The sequence below is a fragment of the Pan troglodytes genome, chromosome 2, assembly GCF_028858775.2.
Source record: "Pan troglodytes isolate AG18354 chromosome 2, NHGRI_mPanTro3-v2.0_pri, whole genome shotgun sequence".
Lineage (NCBI taxonomy): Eukaryota > Metazoa > Chordata > Mammalia > Primates > Hominidae > Pan > Pan troglodytes.
The window spans coordinates 76040778-76053003 of record NC_086015.1 but is presented as its reverse complement, the minus strand read 5'-3'; the positions used below and the strand labels follow the sequence as shown (position 1 = coordinate 76053003).

At 45.7% G+C, this 12226-nt stretch overlaps 1 long non-coding RNA gene across 1 annotated transcript; it reads left to right on the top strand.

Annotated features, from left to right (window-relative positions):
- Positions 1–551: 551 nt before the first annotated feature.
- Positions 552–9556, top strand: LOC134809456 (uncharacterized). The gene is made up of 3 exons (XR_010155279.1): positions 552–656; positions 4412–4513; positions 9223–9556. It is a non-coding gene; the product is annotated as an uncharacterized LOC134809456 (long non-coding RNA).
- Positions 9557–12226: the final 2670 nt, after the last annotated feature.

Below are 12226 nucleotides of genomic sequence, written 5' to 3'. Positions count from 1 at the left end.
GGTTTCATTCTTACTCCACCAGATATTAGCTGTGTGTGGATGTTAGTCTCTGGGCTTTGTTTCTAAAATGTAGGTAATAATGCACCAGGTTCTAAAATCCGGTGAGAATTCTGTGAGATTATGCATGCAAAGTGCTGAGCATGGGGCCTGGCTCATAGAAAGTATCAAATAAGTGGTAGACAAGTTGTCATTTTCACTTGTGGTTGATAATTTCCACTTTTGCCTTTCTGCAGCCCAGAGACAGAAGCAGATAATGCAAGTGTCATCTACATCTGGCAAAAGCCAAAGGTTTGGAAGATGGAAAAAGGAATCCAGGCAAAAAGGAGCCCAAGATTGAAGTGAATGACCAGGTGCACCAGTTCAAATGCAATCAGGAGGGAGAGGGGTAGAGGGAGAAGCCTAGAGCAGCGCTTCTCAAACTGACTATTCAAGTCACCTGGAGATCTTGGTGAAATGCAGACTCTGGTGCAGTAGGTCCTGGTGGGAACTTGAAATTCTGCATTTTGACCAAGCTCCAAGGTGAACGTTCAGTGCTGTTGTCCTTGGCCCACAGCGGGAGGAGCAGGGATCTAAGACTTGGAGATCAAATGTCAAGCTCAGAAGAAAGACTGGAAGTTTGGGGACAAAACCCAAATATGGCTAAAGAAAGCCTGTAGGTAAGCTTTGAGTTGTATTTTCCATCGCATCTGAAGCTGTGCTGGCCAACATGGTAGTCACTGGCCCTGTGTGGCTATGGGCTAGTCCTAATGGACATGTGCTCTAACATGTAAAATACACACTGGATTTTCAATACTTGGTACCAAGAAAATAATGTAAAATATCTCAATACTTTGAAAACATTATTACATGTTGAAATAATATTTTAGATATATTGGGCTAAATAAAATATACCCATATTACTGAAATTAACATCACCTGTTTCTTTTTACCTTTTCTTTTCCTTTTTATTTTATTTTATTTTATTTTATTTTATTTTTTGAGGTGAAGTTTTTGCTCTTGTTGCCCAGGCTGGAGCTCAATGACACGATCTCAGCTCACTGCAACCTCCGCCTCCCGGGTTCAAGCAATTCTCCTGCCTCAGCCTCCCGAGTAGCTGGGATTACAGGCGACTGCCACCACGCCCAGCTAATTTTTTGTATATTTAGTAAAGATGCAGTTTCACCATGTGGACCAGGCTGGTCTTGAACTTCTGACCTCAGGTGATCCACCCGCCTCAGCCTCCCAAAGTGCTGGGATTACAGGCATGAGCCACCACGCCCAGCCTACCTTTTCTTTTTAATATAGCTACTAAAAAAATTAAAATTACATTTGTGGCTTATGTTAAATTGAGCAGCACTAGTCTACAAAGGGTTTCTTTCTCTCGCCTTCTCTGAGCTTCTGCCCAAAACCCCACTCTCAGCAATTCCTGTAGTGTCCCAGGGAAAACTCTAGACTAGAGAGGTTTATTGCTCTGAAGGGGAGACAGGCAGGACTGTGAGAGGGAGCTGTTTGGGAGGAACAAGGTAGAAACATGCCAAGTCATTCTCTGCAACAGGAGAGCCATAGCCATGGGGCCGGCTGGGAGGCCTGGATCCTGGAGATGCCAGCCTGCCATGCTCCAGTGCCTTCTGTCTGGGCCTCATCAGTCCTTTCTCATGTTCTCCTCCCTATCCTGGGCGACAGGTAATTAGCAGGGCCAGCTGGCAGCCTCCACCGGGCACTGCCGCCAGAGAGCCGGCAGCCGGCCTGCAATTACTGTAATCCTGGCTTGGCCTCCAAAGAGAGCTCTATTCAGCAATCCCTCTGCAAGTTGGCTTGCGGTGATGGGGCTTGTAATCTGTACATTCTCTGGGTGCCTCCTGGCAATGAAAGGCATACAGAAGAAAGTCTCCAGTGTGCCTACCTGTGGCAGACTTCCTTTGGTAAATAACTGGGCAGCTGGGACTAAGTCTTTGCCTGTTGGTGGCATGGAGGGGTGATATTTGAAATGTCTCACCCAAGCCATATATTCCCAATGGTTTTTTTTTTTTTTTTAATGTGTTCCCAGTATCTCCTCTTTCCAGAAAGCATTTCCCGGGACGAGCAGCCAGTCCTTCTAACTCCAGGAAGCTTGTCCAGGGCAGATCCCAGGCACCTCTGAAATGTGTTAAGAATAACTCTAGAAAATCCATGAACTTTAGTTCCATGAAGGTAGTCTGGCCCTAGAAGGGAATGAGAAGAAAGGCTACTTTATGAAATGGAAACTGTCGGCAAAGACAGGTGGTAGCAAGTGCAAGGCATGCTGGGCTGAACAGACAAAGGATGTGCAAAGAGACTGCAGAAAGGTCCTTATTTTCACTGGGCTAACCCTTTAGCCTCTCAAGCTTCAGTTTTCCCATATGCAACACGGGCATAATAGTAGCATGTATTTCACAGGGCTGCTGTGAGAATTAAATGAGACTTTCTGTGTAAAGGGTTTAACATGGCAAGCACCCAACAAATATGAGCATTAAAAGCTAAGTAAAGTAACATATAAGGGAATGAACCTGAAGAAGCTAGACAGATGGAATGCATGTAGACCTAGCCTGAGAGAAACTTCCAAATTGGAGCACTGAGATTTAGATGGGGTGGGGGTAGGGAGGGGTCTTTTTAAAGGAACAGTCTCTCCTTTTTGGGAGGGTAGTGAGAAAAGGTTCTCTTGGAGGCTTAGTGGGTGAAGGACCCTCACTGCCGGCACAGCAGTCTGTGGTGCGGTTTGGGGCCCAGTGACATCATTTGTAAGGTCCAGTGCAAAATAAAAACACAGGACCCCTTGTTCATAAATCAGGATAAAGGTGCAATCAAAGGAACTGAAATAGAAAACTTTGTCCACTCTTCTACTCTTCTACTGTCTGTCTCTTTGTCTCTTGTTCCTTTTCTCTCCCCAACTCCTGTGTTTTTATTTATTATTTAATGTGCCATCTCCTCAGGCAAAGGAATACTCACGCAGACAGTGTGACTGTCACAGGTACTGAGAATCCTGTGACTCAGCACATGCCAGCCCTCAGCCCCACCTGCTAGGCTCCCGCTCCCAGCAGCCACCAGACTGACGCCCGCACCCCAGCCAAGGGCAGAGAAGCCATTCTCTTCTTCCTACTGGCCAGCTACCCCAACCCACAGTGGACAGGAAACCCTCAAGGATTGCAACCTCCATGCTGGGCACACTGGTATGGGTCAGGTAGGCAGAGGCTTGCTCCTGCCAAGCTGTGTACCAGGCATGCCGAGGTGCAGCCATATCTTGCTCCTGGATGCCACTAAGTGCATGCACCCAAGTTCACTCTTCCCATGCCAGCGCCTAGGCCTCTCTTGGGGCTGGAAGGCAGCATCAATCATTGGACGATGCTTAGGGACACCTGGTGGTGGCAGTGGCTGTAGTCACTGGGGGAGTGGCAGAGAGAGAGAGAGAGAGAGAAAGAGAGGCCAAGCAGTATCAGGGTGTTATGGGGCACAGGAGCGAGTGACGGAGAACTCAGCCTGGGGAGATGACGAGGTGGAAAGGCAGCAGCAGGACAGCTCCACAGTCCCATCAAAATCGGCTTACAAAACCCAAAATCAAAGGTATAATTATTAGGAGTTTCAAGGTGACAACTCTGGAGCATTGATCCCCAAATGTGGGCCTCTGAGCCAGGTTCTGTGCCACTTCACTACTTGTGTGCATATGAAGCAGGCTCTCTGGAGGGTCATGGCTGTCTTGCAGTATTTCAACACCACGTTTCCTATACCAAGTAAAGCCTGGGATTCAGACCCCAGCTCTACCACTTACTAGTTTCAATCATGTTGGGCAAGTCTTTTAACCTTCCAAGACTCAGTGTCTGCATCTGTAAAATGGGATTAATGATAGAACCAACTCTTAAAAGTTGTTGTGAGGATTAAAAAATTATGTAATAGGGCTTAGTGTGATGCTTTAATGCATTCTCTTCATATAACATAAAGCAAGACCTTAAAAACTGTTAGCTATTGCTAGCAAAGTGACTTTTTAAAGGGAGGCATGCTTCTCCCTATTTATCTCTTGGAAAACTAACCCGTCACACTTTTCTGAGCTCAGAGATCCTCTGTTTCCCTTCTTCCAGTAGGTGGTGAGTGGCTGAATGAGACAAAGCAATAATGGGCCAGGGGTTCCAGGGCAGGATCTATATCTGCTTTTGCCAAGCAATAGATCCCCCAGTGCCTAGCCTGATTCCTGACTAGTAGGAGATACTCAATAAACGCTTGTCCAATTAATGAAAGTCTGGATGGATGGATGGATGGATGGATGGATGGATGGATGGATGGATGGAAGAGATAGAAGAAAGGATGGACAGATGGAAGAAAGAGATCTTTTTTTATGGTTTGAATGACTCTAAAGTCATTCCCAGCTGTGACAAGCAATTATGCTATTAAGTCACCTTCATTATTTCCATTTTTTCCCATGAAGGATGAAGTTGGAAGTTCCAGAGCCTTCTCTTCACATAATGGGACATGCAAGGGGGAAACCAAATCAAAAGTGTAGAATGCGTCGCTGGATGTCTTTGACATGGTGAGGTCTTGTTCCTAACGGAGCTTTTCCTCTTGGTCACATTACCTCTGAAGGTATCTAGGGCCCCATACTCTATTCCGGGGGTGCTGTGGCCCACATGGGTCTGCATAGTCAGACAGTGGCTAAAGCAAATTCTCTGGCTGCAGAAGAGCCTCAGTCCTTCTGTCTGATTGGCTGGCAACATGACCATGAGTGTGCCCTAGCAGATGGCCATGAGGAGGACAACTGGGCACAAACTGGGCAGCCATGTGGCTCCCTGGCACTGGGATGAATGGCATCACTCCCAAGACCTGGAGCCTCTTGATCTCACTTAGCTCCTGTCTCCATGGTCCCTCTTCTTCCTCTCTCCTTCAGGGGTGGAGTCTTAATTTATCTGACAGCAGAGAAAAAATGTGTTCTGCAGGTATATGCACTATGATTTCTGCCTTAAATTTAAGCAAGTGGGTTTTTAAAAACTCGGTAGTCAGGAATTTGCATCCCTCTTCCTGCTTTGTTTTCTTCTTTCCCCCAAAGCAATGGGTGACTCTGTCCATCTGGGCCAGGGAGGAAGAGCTCCAGCCTAGGGATTGCTTCTCAAATTTTAATGCTCACATCAATCCCCGAGGGATAATACAATTAAACATGGCTCAGTGAGGGAATGAACTCTGAGAAATGTGTCATCAGGTAATTTTGTCATTGCACAAATATCACAGAGCAGAGTCCAAACTCCTACATAAACCTAGATGGCAGAGCCTACTACGTACCTAGGCTGTATGGTATGGCCTATTGCTCCTGGGCTACAAACCTCTATGGCATGTGACTGTACTGAATATTGCAGGATATTGTAACACAATGGTAAGTATTTGTGCATCTAAACATATCTGAGCATAGAAAAGGAACAGTAAAAACACAATTTAAAAGATTTTAAAATGGGACACCCGTGTAGGGCCCTTACCATGAATGGAGTTTGCAGGACTGGAAGTTGCTCTGAGTGAGTCAGTGAGTGAATGTGAAGACCTAGGACATTATTGTACACTACTGTAGACCTTATACACATTGGACACTTAGGCGACATTAAATCTACAAAAGAATATTTTTCTTTTCCTTGGCTTACTATATCTTTTTTATTACTATTTTATAAACTTTTTGACTCTTATGTATTAACACTTAGCTTACAACACAAACACATTGTACAGCTATACAAAAATATTTTCTTTCTTGGCAAGGCATGGTGGCTCACACCTGTAATCCCAGCACTTTGGGAGGCAGAGGCAGGAAGATCATTTGAGGTCAGGAGTTCAAGACCAGCCTGACCAACATGGTGAAATCCCATGTCCACTAAAAATAAAAAAAAAAAAACTTCTTTTAATCTTTCTTCATATATTCTTATTCTATACAGCTTTTTTCTATTTTTTAATTTTTAAAATGATTTTTTAAAAACTAAGGCACAGGCCAGGCACAGAGGCTCATGCCTATAATCTCAGCACTTTGGGAGGCCAAGGCGGGCGGATTACCTGAGGTCAGGAGTTCAAGACCAGCCTGGCCAAAACGGCGAAATGCTGTCTCTACTAAAAATACAAAAATTAGCTAAGTGTGGTAGTGTGCAGCTGTAAACCCAGCTACTTGGGAGGCTGAGGCACGAGAATCACTTGAACCTGGGAAGCGGAGGCTACAGTGAGCTGAGATTGTGCACTGCACTCCAGCCTGGGCAACAGAGCAAGATTTCATCTCAAAAAACAAAACAAAACAAAACAAAACAAAAACAAAAACAAAAACAAAACAGGGCCAGGCGCAGTGGCTCACACCTGTAATCCCAGCACTTTGGGAGGCCGAGGCAGGCAGATCACGAGATCAAGAGATCAAGATCATCCTGGCCAACATGGTGAAACCCCATCTCTACTAAAAATACAAAAATTAGCTGGGCATGGTGGCATGCGCCTGTAGTCCTGCTACTCGGGAGGCTGAGGCAGAAGAATTGCCTGAACCCGGGAGGTGGAGGTTGCAGTGAGCCGAGATCACACCACTGCACTACAGCCTGGCAACAGAATGAGACTCCTTCTTAAAAAATAAAAATAAAAACAACAGCAACAACAACAAAAACTAAGGCACAAACACACATTAGCCTAGGCCTACACAGGGTCAGGATTATCAATATCACTGTCTTCTATTTCCACATCTTGTCCCACTCAAGGTCTTCAGGGGCAATAATACACATGGAGCTGTCATCTCCAATGTCTTCTTCTGGAATACCTCCTGAATGGCCTGCCTGAGGCTGTTTTACATTTAATTTTTTTTAATAAGTAGAAGGAGTATAAATAACAATAAAAATATAGTATAGTAAATTCATGAATCAGTAATATAGTCATCTGTTATCAAGTATTCTATACCGAGCATAGTCATATACACTATCCTTTTATACGACTGGCAGTGTAGATTTGTTTATTAGTCCATTTTCATGCTACTGATAAAGACATATCTAAGACTGGGCAATTTACAAAAGAAAGAGGTTTATTGGACTTACAGTTGCACATGTCTGGGGAGGCCTCACAATCATGGTGGAAGGCAGCAAATCATGCCTTACATGGATGGCAGCAGGCAAAAGGAAAGCTTGTGCAGGGAGACTCCTGTTTTTCAAAACCATCAGATCTCTCAAGACTTATTCACTATCACGAGAACAGCATGGGAAAGACCTGCCCCCACGATTACTTATCTCCCACCGAGCCCCTCCCACAACACATGGGAATTCAAGATGACATTTGGGTGGGGACATAGCCAAACCATATCAGTTTGTTTACACCAGCATCACCAAAAATATATGAGTAATGCTACGACGTTAAGGTGCCTACATCACTAGATGAAGGAAGTTTTCCGCTCCATTATAATCTTATGAGCTCACCGTCATAAAATGTGACGTCATAAGATTTGAAGATAAGATGTTTGGCCTGTGGCCAAAACATCATTATTCAGCACATGACTATACTCAACTGCAGTTTCTGACTCAAGAGGTATGGAGCAAGTCTAAGATTCCAGATTTCTAACAAACTCCCAGGCAATGCCAATGCTGGTGGCCCAGGAAGCTCTCAAGCCCACTTTGGTTTTTGTTTTGTTTTGTTTTGTTTTGTTTTGAGACAAGAGTCTTACTCTGTCACCCAGGCTGGAGTGCAGTGGCATGATTTCACCTCACTGCAATCTCCACTTCTCCTGTTCAAGAATTCTCCTGCCTCAGCCTCCCAAGTAGCTGGGATTACAGATGTGTGCCACCATGCCCAGGTAATTTTTTGTATTTTTAATAGAGATGGGGTTTCGCCATTTTGGCCAGGCTGGTCTTGAACTGCAGACTCAAGTGATCCATCCGCCTCAGCCTCCCAAAGTGCTAGGATTACAGGCCTGAGCCACCATGCCTGGCCTCACAATCTCACTTTGAATAGCAAGACTTTGTTGAAGACAGAGAGAGAGAGAATCCTAAAAGGGGAGAGCAAGGAAGAATAAGCACATCATCAAATATTTCAAAACATTCTTGTACTACACACAAGCTTGAGTTCTAGGAACAAGTCTGAGAGAAAAAGGGAAAAGGGTGGGAGGGTGTTGGGGAGATGTGCAGCCAACTGGTCTACTCCTCTGCTTTTGCTCCAAATTGAGGCTGAAAACCAGATGGTGGTTGGTTTGTTTTCAGCAGTTCATCTTCACAGCCTGGGGAGGTCATAGTCTAAGAAGGGAGGGAAACTGAGGTATTGTAGCCATGGAGCATTTTCTCATCCTCCCAGATTACCCTTGAGAGGCAGGATGGGAGCTGCCTGTGATCCCCACCCTGGGCTCTCCTTTAGACTGAAAACAAATGCTGGCCTCCTCCTGGTCCACCTGCCTGTGGGCTGGAAAGCACTCTCTGCCCTGGCTGCTCACACACACAGCATCCCCAGTGCTCTGGGCTAATTGGACCTGAGATAGGGAGATGACTTCAGGCTTGGAGAGGCATTTTTCTCTTCCTTCTTGGCAAGGATCCAGGACCAGGGGATCATCGAGGACCACAGAAGAGAGAGGCGAGAGGGCCCTTGAGCAGCCAGCATTCACAATTCAGAATGTCTAGTGGGCTTGGGCTTTGGAGCCACCAGAGGGATGATGGCATCTTTCATAGGGTTCTTGTTATCCTTTATTTTACAAAGCAGAGAGGCAATGACAGCCCCAAATGGATTAGATGCTCAAGAGCCCTCCTGGGCCACTTTTCCTTCGTCCATCGGGATCTTCAGTTCAAAGGCCCACAAGTGTCTTTGCTCAAATCCTTTCAAGCCAAACTCTAGCCAGCCCTCTAAATCCTTCCAAAGAAAAACGGAGGAGGGCTTAGGAGAAGACTATACCCACTCAGCTAATGAATGATGTCTTGGCTTGCCTGCCTAGGCAACAATCTAGGGTCAAGGATTGCAAGCCCAAATGCCTACAAGGGTGAGGCCGGAAACGCAATGAGCCAGGAGGGGTGCATATGAAGAAACCAGGAATGGTGGTGTCAAAGGGGCAGCTTTGGCTGATTGTTGCCCTATGGGTTTATGGACACAGCCTTCCCAGATCCTAGGTGTTGGGGGACATTCTAAGAAAGCAATGTCTTAAAATAATAATAACAGGTTTTATAAAGCATGTACTGTGTGCTAGACACTGTTCTAAGCACTTTACTTGTTTTACCTTACTTGCTTCTCACCATGACCTGGTGATGAAGTACTGTAATTTTCCCCATTTCACAGATGAGGAAACCAAGGCACAGGGAGATGAAATAACTTACCCGAGGTCTTTCGCCTGGCAAAATGACAGAGCTGGGATTTGAATCTAGGCAGTGTGGCTCCAATTCCACGTTCCTAACCACCATGCTCTATCTACTGCTGGCCAGAAAAGATCCTCCCACATGATCCAGTCTTCAAAGCCAGCAAAGGCACGTGCAAGCTTTCTTGTGCTTTGAATCTCTCTGACTTTCCTTCCGCTACCAGACAGGAAAAACTCTACTTTTAAAGGTTTCACCTAATTGGGTCAGGCCTACCTGAATAATTTTTGTAATTAAAGTTGACTGACTTGCCACTTTAATCCCATCAGCAAAGTCCCTTCCCAGCAGTGTGTAGACTCATGTCTCATTAAATATCCAGGGGATGGGAATTTGTGGGTGGGGGGTCCAGGTTTAGAATTCTGCATACCACAGCACTTAGAAACTTTTTAAAAACCTCATTTATGATAAACAAACACATCTGCAGGGCAGGGGTTTCTAACCTGTGGGCCAATTCTTTTATTTATTTGATAAATCTTTACGTAGCACCCACTGGGTGACAGCATTGTGCTAGGTGCTGGGAACACAGCATTTTACATGGCAGACAAGTCCTCCACCCTGATCTTCCAGATAGCTTATGCTAAGGCAATCATGATCCCTGGGCTCCATTCCTGATTCTCTGGTTGAGTATTTATTTGTCTTCAGTTACATGCCCCACAAACCCTGTTTGTTTTTTCCTCCACCTTGAATATTCATAACCACGAATTGCTCCGATTTCCTAATCAGTCTCCCATGTGAGGTACATTCAAACAGGGACCACATCTAACACCTCTGTTCTGATGTCTTGGCCAAAGCAAATAAAATTACGAATGAACAGGAGGCTGCTAAATTCCCAGTCCCAGGAGACAGCTGCTATCGACAGGGCAACCTGAAGTCCCTGATCCAGGACACCAGCTGTGGACTGGCACTGGGAGAGCAGGAAGAGCTTTGGTGATTTCCCGAATGCCAATTTTTGTGAGTCCTGTGGTTTGAGATTTCAGGCATCCTCCTCTCACTCACAGTAGCTTTCTAAAAGGAGGGCATTTCCACCTCCATTTGGGGCTTAAAATTCCGGAGAGCTTGAGATGTTACCTGCTGCTAAAATATGATTATGCACAACCAAATGGCCTGATCCAATATGCACAGCCTTATGGTCTAATATTCTCATTAATTCAATTTCATTAGTATTTCCTGAGCCCCTTGCATTAGATGCTTTAGGAATTTAAGTGGTTTCCTCACCTCTTACCAGCCCTCTTCTCAGCACACAGTTCACCTACACATAGCATCCTATATGGCCCAGAAATGGATCTGTATATTTTAAAAATATATCTATTTGCTAATACCCAGCAAAGTGTGACATCCCAGGAGAAATAGAATAATGCAGATGTGGTTTAAGTAGTGACCCCCTTGGCTGGAATTAATCTCTCCCTTCTCCATGCTCCTCTTAACACTGACTCCCAAATGCTGGGATTAGCATGGGGATAAAACCTGACCCTGAGGTGTAGTTGCACTTGACTGAGAATTACCTCCCTTCTCTTGATACCTGGGAAAATGTCGCCAGGCTTCTGTAGAGTTCTCTCCTGCAACTCCAGCAGGTCCAGAGATCACGGGCAGGCCACCAGGGTTTTATCTGCATAAATGTTTAATGGACCTATTGGGATAGTCAATGACAAATGTTGAGTGGGACCCACAGAACTAAAACTATTTTTTAAAAAAGGAGTTGGGGGTTATAGCCCACCCCTCCACCCTCAAGATGGGGCCCTGGATATTAATAATAATGAGAGCTAATATTTACTGGGAACTCACTCTGTGCATGCACGTGCTTGGCATGGGCTTATATCATCTCATTTAATCCTCATCATAACCCTAAGAGGTAGATTCTATTATTACCAGCGCCTTAAAGATGAAGAAACCAGGGCACCTAGGACTTGCACATCTGTCCAGGGTAATGCAGGCAGCAAGGTAGGAGAGAACCCAGTTGCACGCCAGCCAGTCAGAGGGCATCAGTTCATACCTGTTGGCAGAGATCATCCAGGGAGAACAGGATGAAGTGACGTCCAGCACCTTTCCCAGACCAGCCTGCCAGTGTAACAAGAGAGGGAGGAAGATCTTTGAGACTGAAAAAAACAAGCATATTTTATTTTTTTAAATTTCAATATTAGCATTGAGGGGCTGGCTGGGAACAGGCAGAGAAATGAGTTCTGGGCCTCTCCCAAGAGAGAGTGCTCATGGTTTTACTTAGTTTTAATTTTCTCTCCTGATGAAAAATTTGCCATGGTTAGAGAGGCACCAAATAAACAGAACTGTGACCGATGTTTTGCAATTTCCTTAGCGGATTCCACATATTTTTTAGAGTTCCATCAATATTTCAACAGTTGCAACCTGGTTCCCCCTCTGGGAAGCTGTGGTGGAGTCACGGTCCCCTGACATCCCGCTTCCCCCACACAGCAGAGGCTGGGCTTGTGTCTAGGGTCCTGAGATTTGAGAAATGTTGTTGGGAAGAGGGGCAGGCAGTACTGGGGCCCTGCCATAAGCCCTCAGCTCTCAGCTCCACCCACGAAAGCAGGTACTGCACACTGCTGGGGCTCTCTGTTTCTGGGCATTTTCCTTGGCCTCTGAGCCCCAAAACAATACGGATGGGTGGCCCAACACCCAGTCCATGCCCCCAGGTAGGATAACTTGAAGGCACCTTCCACACTATGTCCCAGAGCTCTCCAGAATGAGCTCAACTGACCACAAGAACTTGCCTGACAGTGCCCCTCCTGGCCTGTTTCCCTTCCCCATCTCAACATCCTCACTCCCCCATTTGCCCTTCTTCCCAAATAAACCACTTGCACTGAAATCTTCACCTCAGGGTCTGATTGTGGGGAGACTGCCACCTAGGAGCAGTCAGAGGGGTTCCAATCCAGAGAGGGCTGCCAGGGAAATTCAGATTAACAGCAAGGATCAGGCTG